Source organism: Temnothorax longispinosus, chromosome 9 (genome assembly GCF_030848805.1).
Source record: "Temnothorax longispinosus isolate EJ_2023e chromosome 9, Tlon_JGU_v1, whole genome shotgun sequence".
NCBI lineage: Eukaryota > Metazoa > Arthropoda > Insecta > Hymenoptera > Formicidae > Temnothorax > Temnothorax longispinosus.
In genome coordinates this window covers 7,307,057-7,319,981 of record NC_092366.1, presented here as the reverse complement: position 1 = coordinate 7,319,981, position 12,925 = coordinate 7,307,057, and the positions used below count along the sequence as shown (strand labels likewise).

The 12,925-nt window shown below is 34.2% G+C and overlaps 1 protein-coding gene across 5 annotated transcripts in view; it reads left to right on the top strand.

Moving 5' to 3' along the window:
* Positions 1-12,925, top strand: part of Sick (sickie) — a 126,820-nt gene that overhangs the window by 55,137 nt on the left and 58,758 nt on the right. The window lies entirely within an intron of this gene.

The window sequence follows — 12,925 nt, the reverse complement described above, 5'->3', positions numbered from 1 at the left end:
ATACACGTGCACGCACACATAAGCGAAACAGGGTGCCCTTCTCTCGTCGTGGTTTACGATATTATTTTAGGCTCTTTTTTTCCACTCGGCTATCTACCGCTCATCATGTCGCCATAGTTAACAGCCTAGACGACAACTTTGTCTAGGCGTCTAGGTCAGGGTCTTGATTTGTATCGCTATTTCCTTTTCGATAACATACGTATATTTTTGGATTAGACCATCTTTGGAATTTTTCTTAAAAATCTGTAAATTTTCTATGATGTATTTTCCAAAATGTTCGCTTTATTATAGGTAATTCTTATTTTATACATGTACATAATATCGTTACTTTAATTTATACAATTTTATTTTAACAAGTACACATAGTACATTGTTTTTTAAAAATTTATTTTTGAACATATTTATATCTACAATATTTTACTTACAATTAGTTTCAGATTACTTGTGAAAGTTCCACGGAAGCTAATTGTTCGTTAGTGTGCATTCCTTATATCATAACCATTAGATAGCTAATAGAGCAACGTTTGTTTCAATTAGATAGGATTACGCATTACTCGCCTACGCACATATCAATTTCTCTCTGCTTCGCTTTTTTCTGCTTCTCTCTGCTCCGAACTCAACTCAATCCCCATAATCCACTGTGGACCTTCCCAAAGAGATTTCCGGAATGGTGCATGGAAAGAGTCCCGAGCGAATTAAAACGCGTTTAAAGGATACTAACTGCTGGATGCATCATGATTAAAATTCCGCATATTAATTTCTGTATCAAAAAGAAGTAAAAAATTATTTTAAGTATTATTTAAAATTTTATAAGTATAGGATTAGACATTTTATGAATTTATGAATGAATTTATAGTAATCTATCTAATAAATATAAATATTTATTATTGTTTATTTTTTTATATATTAACATTAATATGAATTCATGGTTTGTTGAACTTTACTTGTAAACGAGATTTAATTCCAAGTGCACGTGCGCATTGTGAGATCACCTTAAATCCAGTAATCCCACGGGAATCTCCCAAAGAGACAAACGGAGATAAATAAAAAAAGGAGGAAGAAAGAAGGAAGGAAAAAAAGAACTGAGAGACTCTTTCGACCATTCGTCAGCTCCGTTATAAACTGTCTTTCGTTCCACGGGTACGCGCGTGTACAAGAAAAAGAAGAAGATGCTTCCGAGAGAAAGAGAAAACGCGAAAAGATCGGCGTTGAAGAGAAGAGGTTGAAAGAGAGTGGCAAAGGGGGAGAACAACGAGAGAAAATTGAAGTCTCTCAGAGCACACGTAAGACTTGCTGCACCCGGTCTTTAACCCCGAAACATCAGAGCGCTACAGAGATTCTCAACTCTATAGAAAAAAAATTCTTGTTTCTATTTTGAGTACAGGTCATTTCAAATTAGTGCAAAAAATTAAATTTTTAAGACGTGTAAATGTTCAAATTTACAAATTAACCTAACGTTGTGAAAGCACTTTTAAAAGTGGAATATTAAGAAACCACGTAATTAATAGTTTATCTGCTCAAATGTCGCAGACATGCATGATTTAATCTTTTTTTGCTTTTATTATTTAAAAAAAAATATTTAACATTTTATTTTATTATAATTTATTTATAAATAACAACTATTACTACATGTAATTATTACTGCTATACATATAAACATCTCTCACACAAATTCAAAATGTATAATAATTCACATTAGTCATTATAAATATTTATTATTACTTTTAAAGATTAGAAATTTTTAACACTGATGATCATGCACATGCATATCTTCGAAATTATCTGTATTTTTTCTGTCATTTATTTTTACATTTAATATCTATGTTTTTATTAGTTTAGGATTTGAAATCTATTCGAAGTATATCTATATATCTTTTGAGCATCACTGAACATGGACATTCAGGGACTCTTAAATCTTTCTTTTCCTCTCGCCTTTCTTCGGTCTCGCACGAGTTAAAAATACTATCTTATACATTCGGATACCGGTTCGGTACAGGTTTCGAGAATTAGCCTCTCTCGATAAACCCGCTACACTCATTTGAAACATATAGGTTTGCGAAGAAGATGGGAAGAAAAGACGGCGATGACGCAAAAAAAAATTATACATAGTAAAAATGTGACGTGATTGGCAGCATTTTACCGGGAATTATGTGTATAATTGATGGGATAATCTGAAATTATAAATAACTCGAAGCTATTATTAGCACAAGCGGCGCTTCTTCTTTGCAAGGTCTTCGATCTCTTGTCCCTTCTTCCTCCTTCTTCTCTTTTGTTTAACATTCTTAACTTGAAGTCGGTTTCAAAAGAGAAGAAACCTCCCCTAGATTTTAACCGTTTGACAATATAATTATCAAGTTAAATAATTCTAAATGTTCTAATATTTTGACAGGATTGATCGAGGAAATATTGAAATAAATAAAATTAGTAAAACGTATGACGAAATCAGAAAAAAATATTCTAAATCAAACTGATACCAAGACGCGAATACTGAAATTATTATAATTTATTAAAAGGAATTATGTTAGAAATGAGAAACTTATATTTAACTGTAACCCTCAACTAAAGACCTACTAAATTTTTTAATGCAGCACTAAACAGTTATTAGAAATACCTATATATAATATAATTAGAAATTATTAGATGTTTATTTTCACTTTTATAAGGTAAATTAAAAAAAATAATGAATTAAATTGCAATATATATTTATACACTTGTATGTCATAGTAATATGTTAATTGGTTTTATTTCACATTATTAATACCATTGATGACTCTCCTTATAATTTTATTTCAAGTAAATCATTATTTCCTTAAATATAATAGGTGTTAGGGATATATGTGGAAATTGTGAGACAGAGTATATATATATATGTATATATATGCATGACCGATCCTAAATTGGCAATGCCAATATTATATATCACGTAACACAAGGTGCTGCATAATGTATTGTATAGGGAAACCCCATCATCGATGTGCGAGGTGTACAGAGATATAATGAAGTGATATTATGTTGAACGTTATTGCATTAATTTGCATACTGAACACGGTTGTTTTGTTGCTTCTAGAATGAAACGTATTATTTCTCTCTCTCTCTCTCTCTCTTTCTCTCTCTCTCTCTCTCTCTCTCTCTCTCTTTCTCTCTCTCTTTGTTTTTTGTCTCTTATATTTATGTTTTAATTTTCGGTATATAATACCCGACAGATGCGAGTACAAATATTCATGAATCTGTTATCTAGACATCGATGCATTCACGTATAGAGTATTTCTATCTTACCTCTCATCGCTGGATCGAAGATAAAGCGGAGGTGAATTTCGCTTTGTTCCGAAGCTGGAAAACTCACTCTTTATATACTATATAGCTATACGGTACTTTCTACTCCCTTGGCGATTTTCAGCCGTCACCACCAGCTTTCTCTCGATTTCGCAACACCACACTTGCAACCCTCTCAAGCTCTTGTGCTTTCCAGACATGCATCTCTCAACTCTGCCGTACTTAAACTTGCCTCTTACAATCCCCAACTCTGTACAACTTGAATTTTCTCTCGTCGATTTATTATCTTTTGATTTACAATTTTCTAATTGTTTAATTAATTTTTTTTTTAATTGTTATTATATATAGTTAATTTATAAAAGTTCTTATTACAAAAGAATATCTCTAAATTTTATTCTATGTTTTAACTTGCTTAATTTTTTGTTTTAAAAAATTATATTAAAAATGCATGTTTAATAATTTTGTAATAATTAATTTGTTATAATCGTAATTTAACCGTATAACAATTCCATTTGATACTAGCTACCGAATGAAATCGATTCCAGCTAGGTTGTATTGCGATCGAAATATCAATGCTGGAAACGCGAACTGTCAAAAGCGAAATATCGATATTTCCAGAGTATATGTGGAAATATTGTAAGCTTCCCCACGCGATACATTTCCCATGAGAAACACAAATATGCACTGATATACATCCCTCGGGATATGCAGCTCGCGATGCGGATTTTTATTAATCGCACGCCGCTCTCTCCGCTACGACAACGTGGATAAAAAGAAACACTCATGGGGTTGGAATACCTTTGAACCTGATCCCCGATATTTTTTTCCCTTCCTCTCCATTTGTTGTACATCTCTCTTTCGCGTATTCTTTTGCACTCTTGCTTCCTTTTCCTCATACATGCACGTAAATACTGTGTACGTTGCATATTTTCTTCCGCACATTTTCCACCGTGCTATATGTTGCACATTTTCCCTTATGTATTCCTTTTGATACTTTTTTCTCTCCGTCAGACGGATTCTGCGCATTGCACATGTTTCCTCTAACGTATTCCCTTTCTCCCTTTGCCTCCCTCTCTCTTTATTTACCCCTCTCTTTCGTTTCTTGTTTCTGGTCGTGCTTTTTTTTATGCGGGTAGATACTTCTTGTATGTACCTATCTCTTTCTCTCGCGTATAGCTGTGGTTTTTTCGACGACGATGCGACGTCCCGCCGTGCATTTCCATTATCGAATTCTCGACAGTTCGTCGTCTGCCGTCGCTCATGTTATATTCGCCACGACTGTCGCATTCGCATATGATTCATGACCACGAGCGCGATCAACCGCATTAGCTTGGAAATTTGAGAAATCGTGTAAGTAATTCGAGATTAATTTCAGAAAAATTCAATCGTATTGTTAGTCTATATTCTGTAATATGACAGCTGAGAAAGAATCAGTTATATTATTTGAACGTATCTTATAATTTTTATTTTTATGTGAGATATGTTATTTACATATATTATATAATTTTTATATTGCATTGCTACATTAGTTTTTTACAAAATTATTTCTTATAGGTTTTATATTTTTTTATTTAATAACATATCTAATTGTTCCACATTCAGAATTCACTTATGTAGAAAACATTGATGAAAAAATTAATAAATAAATATAGAAACAATAACGAAAAATTTTTCAGCAACTAGTTTAATGTAAATTGCAACGAACGAACAACGAAAGAACAAAAGCGAGCGAGTGATTATTCTCTTTCATATAAATCTCTATTCTTTGAAAAAAATACAGGTACCTGCATACTGCACGCATATGTACTCACTATATACGCTTTGACATGTAATGCTTTCGCGTGTGGAACCTAAACGAAGAAAGACGCACAATAATTTTAAAAAAAGGATGTTTTGAATCAATCTTTCAATGGCTCTTATAAAAACATTATAATTATTGTTTACTATCGTAAAATCTTTGATATAAATATGATCGATTACGTTGCTCCAAGCTTATTAATCATAAAAAATTGTATTGTTTTATTGTTTACTAATTAATTTTTTATGACTTTTTTATTATTTATGACTTTTCTTCATTTTACTATTTTTTCAGTTCTGCTTATTCAGGTCTTGCACATGTTTTGTAATTTTCTCGCATCTATCACAGCTTTGAATTCTAATATATATGCTCGTGTTTCTTTTGTTTTCTATTGTAAAAAAATCTACGTTATTCAACGCGGCGGGTATTTCTTTTCGCGTGCAATGAGATCTTGAGTTGAAAGTACACCCCTACACGATGAGTTGCAGTCACATAATATTTGTTCATTTGGCATTTTTATCAACAAAGTTGCATTTCTCTCATTCTCGAACATTCTAAAAAAGACACGACACGTGTACGTGACAGAGAGCTCAGGACTCAGGAGGAGGGTCGTTCTGAAAAGAGAATGAGGGTCCTGCAATCGGCAGGCAGGCAGGCAGACATGCAGGCAGGATAGGAAGAGAGGAGCAAGCAGGCAGGACAAATAAGGGAATCTAGAAAAAGGGGGAGATTGCAATTTGCGCTGTGAAGCTCGCTGCGAAACGAGACAGCCGACTGACGCGACGGGGTGTTCGTTCGTTCCACGCGGAGAAAAAAATGACGTCGATTGCGCGCCATTCTGCTGATGAGCACCTCTTTGTGAGGAAGAAACGCGCTCCTTACCGCGTTCGTTTTGCCCGGATGCACAATATGCACATTTGCAAAATGTTATGAAAAATCAGATTAGAAATATCTGACGTCTCGGAGATTTCTTCATTTTATAACATTTCCATATCTGATCCCTTTTCTTCTGTTTCTTCAGAAAAACTTTTTAAAAGATTTAAAAATACGTCTTATTTTGACGTCTTCTTTCTATAATAAAACATTATATGTAAATGTTATTATATAAATTATTGTTTAATTACTCAATATACCCTTTATAAATCATATTATATGTTACTGGACTCCCTGTTATTGGACTCTCGATGTTTGAGACCGCGCGCAATATGTAGTACTTAATATGTTACAACGCAAATCGAGCGATCGAATGTCATCGACTTTCAATCGAATTCGAAGAATCTCCAATTCCTTGAAAATTTCTTTGCGATCGTCAAAGCATGGCCATTCGGAGCATCTTCGTCGCAATTGATCAAAGGCGGAAATTGCCGGCGTAAAAGTGCTTTCAAGCTCTCCTCGATCGATCTCTTTCGCCAACTCCTAATCCTTTTCCATCTGTTTCTCCCTCGGGACTCTCGATCTTTGCTCTCGCTTCCATCGATCTCCTAACTTTTATTCGACGGCTTCGCGAAGTGTCTTTCGTTGAAAGTTCGCAACGATAAAAAGCAAGGCTGAAATAAAACGAACTTCTCTTTCTCTCTCTCTCTCTCTCTCTCTCTCTCTTATTTCTTCTTTTTTTAAGGGACACGATTGTGCGGTACATTCATTCGCTTTCAATGCGTCGCATGATCTACTGGACTTTTTTAATTCCGATTACAAAGACCAGATATTCCCTTTCTTTCATTTATTATAATGAAAATCCAAAGAAATAGTTTTACAGAGTTGTTGTTGTACTTGTAGTTGAAGTTTTTAGCATTATTATTATCTTAGGAATGCATAATAACAACGTGAAAATCTTGTTAAACAAGATGCTTTATTTAATTTACAAAAGTTATTTTCTACAGAGCAATATAAACAGTTTAATTTCAGTGTGATTTTGCCTCTCGCTAGACAAAAGACCTGTACAATTTTTTTTTTTTGCGAATGACCGACGGCGACACGCTAGGCATCGACTCGAAAGATGGAGCAACATCCTTTACTCAAGAGGGTTCTTGTTTATTTGTTCCGCGGGTACCGACAGCTGTTACCGACATTAACTCCGTCTTGTTTCATCCCACGCATCTCTGCACTATTGTCGTCACGATTACCCCTCCTGATCGTCGGCCATTATCGAACGAGACCCTCAAGTCGAGACTCGGAGAGGCGCACATGTTCATTTAATTCATAAGGGAACCAATATTAACTCCAATCGCAGAATTCAAAAAACTTCGCGGTATAGAAATGTATAAATGTAGATAATTTAAATTAATTATTATTAATTTGCACATTATATAAAATAGAAAATTACTTGCACTTAAGCTAAACAAAACAATCTAAATCTCGATTATATACATAATAACTGATAACATTAATTATTAAAAAGTAAATATATTAAACAATTTAATAAAATAAACTAGGTCAGTCGATATAATCGATTTGGCGTAATAATTTCTATCAATCTCTACCACTTCTCTCAAATCGAATCAATCAAGACCAGCGTGAAGCGACAGGTGATTCCGTTATCGTGCGGTTAATGGCAAATCTTCTTGAAGTGCATTTGGTGCACCTGGCACAATCGCCAGGGGAAGGAAGAGAACAGGATCAGATCGTTGAAACGGACAAGAGGGTTCAACACACGTGCTACATTATATCTTGGGGGGCCTTGGGATCATCATCGTTTATCATCGCGCCTCATCATCATCCGACGAACCGTTACGCTCGCGTGCTCCTACCTGCATCGATGTCCATCACGATTTGCAATTTCATTATTTTTCATTAATCTTTGTTTTGAAGAGAGAGAGAGAGAGACATGACTTCTTTACTCTGCTTGAAGCTCGATGAGATTAGCTATACACCTTTTTATCACTTATTGGCATAAGTACTTATTGGCATATGTGTATTAGAAAGCTACAATGCAAAATATTTTGCCTACTCTTTATTACAAAAATTCTTACAGATAGAAAATAAAGACGAATTAAAATAGAAATAAATATTAAATAAAGATTTCTCTAAAATGAAAGAGAAAGAGAAAGAGAAAATCTTAATGAAGATTTTCTCTAAATTTAAAAATTAATAGAAAATTTTTGTCATTTAGAAATCTTTTAATTTATTTTTATTTATAGCAATTGAACGTTTGAAGCATTGCCAATAGTATTATTACTAATAAATTCGTAATAACATCTTTCTTTATTATAAAGATTTTATTAAATTAACTTAATTAATAAATTACACTACACAAAGATAACAGATCTTCCTGAAGAATAGAATCTTCTTTCAGAAAATCGCTCTTTCAAGAGATTCTGGTATATATTCAACTCCTATTGGAATTAAAGTTGCGAAGGGTAGGAGGACAAGAAAGACAAATTGACAGGCGAAAGAAGAGTCTTCGAAGCATAGTTTATGTGCGGTTTGTGTGAGTCACAGCCTGTTTGGAACTCAAGTTGATCCCACGGGATGCTTGTGGGGATCCGCGAATATAGAAGCGAAAGGGGAATACGATGCAGAGCCTCTCCGTGCTAATTCGACGCACGTGCGCAAGAAGACAGAGAAAAAAAATTCGAAAGAGATGGTCGAAATTGAAACGAGCTCTCGATCGCCGTTCCCGTCAATTAAAAGCTTGATATTATCTTTGCAGTGGGTGTGAGAGGGTTTATTCGTTTCCTTTCCTTCTTTACTCTGTAAACGTACACACTATGTTTCGTTTTAGGTTCACTTTGCGATCACAGTAAAAAGAACGAGGTACTAACTTCATTAATGACCGCGTGTAACAGCTTGTCTCTCTTGTGTAGAGTCGGATCCGTTTTATTACCAGCGCGTCGGCTTATTTGCGAGGAAAATTCATTTATTTCCCGCATCTCTCACCGTTCTCCCCTTTATTCGGAACTATATTAATATAAATATAGAAATATCATGGGGTGCGACAGATCCCAACGGTCGTATTTTTTATGGACCGGAATCATTATTTTATCATAAAAGTCCACGTATGTAAATCTTTATCAATCCAATGATACTAAATTATTCTTTATCACTGTGTATATTGCTTTGTGATTCTTTCGATTTATATTTACCAATAGAAGGGACACTGAAGAAGGCAAAAATTGAGACACGCTGCATTTCGAATTAATCTTATTTTGAGATACATTTCACGAGATGCGTCGTGTCCAATCTCTAATCTAATCTCGTCATGATCTAATCTCCGTCTAATCTTCTAATCGGGATAGAGGAATCGATCCCTGCGCGATGCGTCGACCGTCGACTGCTAATCGGCCTGGAAGCCCGAGTAAAAGGCGGGGTGCGATTGCGATGTAACACGTGCCAGTTGTCGAGTAAGCCGTTTTGGCAGCTAGTCGATAGTGGAACTTTCCTTGAAAAAGGTCAGGTTAGTCATCGAAGAAGCTTCTAAGGGCTCTTCTAGTCTTCAACAGCAGCCTTTTCAAGGTGGGCCAAAATGTAACTTGAACCCAAACCGCGTATCTAATCACTCTCACTCTTTCATTCCGCTCGGCTCAATTCGTTCTTAAAGATAATTTCGACTCTGCACACTGTCAGAGTAAATATTATTTAATAAAGATAAAAAAAGAGAAGGAGGAGCAGAAAAAGAAGGAAGACTGGCAATGATGAAATAGTTTAATGATGATGTGATCAGTGAGTACTATTACTGATGTGTACTTTTATGCGCAAGCACTACACAATTGCATATCGAGAAAGAGAAATAAATTTTCAAAATATTCGATTTTTTTATAAGTATAATTAAAGAGTGATAAGTAAAATATAACTTGATAGAATTTTGTATTTTTAATTAATTACGTTATATGCTATAATTATATATGCTTTTTTTTAAATATTATTATTTCTGTTTGAATTTAATAGAATTTAAAAAAATCGTTTAAGCAAATATTTCTCTCATTTTTAGTTAATACTCCAAGCGATTTTTACATCCATTTGTTCTATCATATCGATTTTATTATTCTGTCACGAGACACATGCATTTGCATTATCTTTATCTCCTGCGTTCGCAAAAAAAACTCCATGATAAACGAAAAGGGGATCGAAGTGGCACTCGTCGACGATATAAAAAAAATAAATGTTCGACAATCTGAAAGAATCGCTCTAGGGTAGATCGCGCTTATCGCGCTTATATGCTATAAACGTTCTCTTAGTTTCACATCTACGCGAACAGTTCGTAGATACACCTACAATAATAAATTTTCGACATGCAATATCGCGTTCCATTTCACTTCCGCGCATCTCGAGTTATTGACCAGATAAGACCCGAAACATTTCGTGAATTACATTGAGGGCGAGAAGAGATTTCTTAAGAAAGGGCGAACCAATCGTCATTTCTAAAATTTCGCAAAGTCGAAGATAAAACCGGGGTAGTGAATTATACAATTACATTCTAATTAAAATATGTAATAAACAAATATAACACAGTTTTACAAATTAAATATAATAAGATATATAAATATGACACACATATACACATAGTGATGATATGTTTAGGACTAATCACCACCGTGGTTAATCATCCTATATCAGTCGCGCTCCTAGTACGTTAGCGCGTAGGTATTAGTACACACGTGCTTCGCGAAATGGATGCTCCTACGCATGTACACCGTTACAGCATGCACTGTTCTCTCGTGCTCCGAAGCTCTCTCAAAACAAAGGGGCCAGGGGGTTCCCAGAAGGTGGGAGTGAGCTCGTATAAAGTATAAGGATGAGTTTACGCGCGCGAGCGACTATGAGAGGACCCGAACTGCAACTACGAACGTTACTTATCGTTAGTTAGCTAAACACCAATCAATCTCAAGCATTAAGGATATTCTGAATTGTTGTAATAATCTTGGAAATTGTGAAATTATTTTTAGAGCATTTTCTTTGAGAGATGATAAATTAATTAATCGTTTTACAAGGCATTATAAAAATTTCAGAATTTTATTATCATTATTTCTGTCCAGAGCTTTGTAAAAATGAATAAATATTTAAAAGCAATTTCTCAAAACTTTAATTATTAAAAAAAAAAGATCTATATGTTTATGTCAGGCTCAGAAAGTACTATTTAGAAGGATATCATTTATAAAAGTGTCTAAATTATATTCTTATAAAGTAATTTTTATGATTTTGTTAGATACTGTACATATATATCGTAGAAGATTAGAGATAATTTTCGGAGTTGTGCTCCTATTATTAAAATCAGTGAACTTTTAAACAACTTCTTTGCCAACGTTTACTGTCGTATCGATCATGGGAACTGGTCGTCCCTTTTGCATTCCCATGTGGGCCGATATTGTCTTATCTCGTGGGGAGGGGGGGAGCGGAAGGAGCAATGAGAGGATAACGAAGAGAACACACGTGAGCGCTGAACGTTAGTGTCAGTGAAGTGAGTGAATGAGTGCAGTCACGATCATTGATCCTCTCGCACAAGAAATTCTCCATAGACAAAATTTCTGTTTTCGCCCAAGGTATTCCAGAGATCAAGATTCGTCTAAGAAATCTGAAACTTACAAAGAATTCTTCAGCGGTAGGATATGTTCTTAATTATACATCGAGAATTTTTCGTATTAAACTCTATTAATTAATACTTTCACAAAGAATTTTCTTTATAAATATAACGTTTTGTTAATCAAAATTTTTTTTTCAAGAATACTTCATAGATATATTTTTCTATATTATTTCTATTTCTATTATTTTCTTATAAAGAAATTTTTCATAGGTAGCATTATTTTCCAATTCATATCTTCGTGCGTAAGTTCTATTATTAGACAAAATGTTAGCATAATCAGAGCGCCGGCGCCGAGAGAACATTTGTCTTTGATTCTACCTCGAAAATTCGCAGTGCACGGCTATCACTAATATCGCGACAGATCGATCGCCTCGCACGATGAATCATTCTTGTGACAGGCGAGCGAATGCCCAGTCACGTTTTAACTCCCCTAAACTGTCTATCTCTCTTTCTCCTCCTTTGTGTACTGAATAAAAAAAAGGAATCGAATTTATTACGACACCCCGTGACTGGCGGTTTCGATAGGGCCGCTTCGAACAGCTTCGAACACAGATTCGATCTTTACTCGCTGACGAGAATCAAACGGATCACGGATGTCTTTGTTTAATCTTGAATGACGTTCTGGCTTTATCTCGAAACATTATTAAATCTTACTGCGAATCTCTACAATTATAATCTTTTACATATAAACCATTATAAATATATAATTTCTTAACGTACCTATATTAAATTAGTAAGTTGTAAAATTTATAAGATTTTTCTTTAAGATGTAAAAACGAGTTTTTAAATCAATTTAATTCTCTACTATCGCGACTTAATAATTTAGAGTTTATTAAAAAATATAGGTATTATACTTGACATGAATATTAATAGATTAATGGAGAATCTTTCGTCGCTAAACAATTAGAGTCATCGCAGTAAACTAATTAAACAAGACAGATATAGTTGCGTTAAATGTGCAATGATAAAAGATCGTGTTGATCATCATAAGATTTCTGCATTACCGAGAACTTCCATTTGTCTTGTGTCAACCACATTTGTGTCACATACGCAAGGACAATTCAGACGGTTGATGAATTAGGTACTTGTAACTACTGCAAATCACTGTCGAGCGAGTCAATGAAGAAAAACGATTGCTGTTGTCAAACCGACGCATGTAATCTCGCATGTAAATGACAAATCACCAAAGAATTTAAAAATTTGATCTTTGTTTCTTTTTATTTCTACTTTTTGTACACTAACATTTATAGCAAAAATAATTTTTATATAGGAAATAAATCGCGAACAAAAGCGAATTTGAGAGATTTTTTTATAATTTGAAATAACTAAGGTTAATT